This window comes from Lathyrus oleraceus, chromosome 7, assembly GCF_024323335.1.
Source record: "Lathyrus oleraceus cultivar Zhongwan6 chromosome 7, CAAS_Psat_ZW6_1.0, whole genome shotgun sequence".
NCBI lineage: Eukaryota > Viridiplantae > Streptophyta > Magnoliopsida > Fabales > Fabaceae > Lathyrus > Lathyrus oleraceus.
Window position 1 is genome coordinate 444,440,170 of NC_066585.1, and position 1,649 is coordinate 444,441,818.

The 1,649-nt window shown below is 44.0% G+C and overlaps 1 pseudogene; it reads right to left on the bottom strand.

The window, feature by feature from the left end:
- Positions 1 to 565: 565 nt before the first annotated feature.
- Positions 566 to 665, bottom strand: LOC127109284 (uncharacterized; annotated as a pseudogene).
- Positions 666 to 1,649: the final 984 nt, after the last annotated feature.

Sequence of the window (1,649 nt, forward strand, 5' to 3'; positions counted from 1 at the left end):
TTTCTTTCGTTGATTTGTATGCCACGCACTCGCTCACAAGGCGAACCGCTCTATTTACGAATCAACGATATCGAACTATATCTCCGAGTCTTACGACGAATTCGGGAATATCGTGCTGCAAACAATCTCCCTCCTGTAGAACTTCCTGATTTCAAAAACCTTTTTCCTTCGATAACCGAGATGGCAGAACCAGCTCGTGCTCTTAGAGATTACGCCGCTCCATCGCAAGATGAGCCGCATTCAAGTATTGCTCCGCCCGCAATCGAAGCAAACAACTTCGAACTTAAACCTTCGCTGTTGCAGGCGGTGCAACAGAACCAATTCTCTGGAAATCCTACCGAGGATCCAAACCTTCATTTATCCGTATTTGTCCAATACGCTGATACTGTTAAAGCTAATGGTGTCACTTCAGAGGCAATTCGACTTCGTCTTTTTCCTTTCTCATTAAGAGATAGCGCTAGAAGATGGCTTCAATCTCTCCCTTCCAACTCAGTCACCACATGGAACGAGTTGAAGAAAGTTTTTCTTGCCCGATACTTTCCGCCACGTAAAACAGCTATGTTAAGAGCCCAGATAAACGGATTTAAACAGAAAGACAACGAGTCTCTTTTCGAAGCATGGGAAAGATACAAAGACATGATGAGGCTTTGCCCACACCATGGTTTGGAAGACTGGTTAGTAATTCACACATTTTATAATGGTCTCTTATACAACACAAGGTTAACAATAGACGCCGCTGCAGGTGGTGCATTAATGAACAAACCTTATGCTGATGCTTACCAGCTTATCGAGAGCATGGCCCAAAACCACTATCAGTGGGGAACCGAACGAACAACGGTGGAAAAACCTCAAACGAAAACTGGCATGTACGAGATAAGTAACCTTGATCACGTTAACGCAAAAGTGGATGCTTTGGTCCAGAAAATTGAAAGTTTAAACGTATCACCTCCAGCCGCCGTGGTTGCTATAACTCAGAATTGCGAGGTCTGTGGAATCCAAGGCCACACTCCTACGGACTGTCAACTCTTGACAGGAATCCAAGCAGAGCAAGTAAACTATGCTCAAGGAAGCCCCTATTCGAACACCTATAACTCAAATTGGAAGAACCATCCAAACTTTTCATATAAGAGTAATAACGCTTTGTACGCACCTGGACAGTCTCCAAATCAAGCCCCAGCTTTACCTCCGGGATATCAGAAACCGAACCCATCCATGCCTAACAATAACGCCCCTAGGAAATCCAACTTGGAAATCATGATGGAAAACTTTATAGCTTCCCAACAACAAACCAATAAAGATTTCCTAAACCAGAATGTGCACACTGGCGAACAACTTAAACAACTAGCAAGCAAAGTAGATGCCTTGGCTACCCATAACAAAATGCTGGAAACACAAATATCACAAGTAGCCCAACAACAAGCACCTACTGCTGCCCCAACTGGTACATTCCCTGGACAGTCCCAACCTAACTCGAGAAGCCACGCTCATGCAATTATATTAAGAAGTGGAACGGAAGTGGAAGGACCGTCTGATCCAAGGATAGAAAACCAAAACCCTAAGAAATCAACTGAGGAAAGTGAACCTAAGGAAAAGGAAGAGAGTAATAAGGAAACCCTAGAAAAGAAGGAACCTTATGTACCTCCACCACC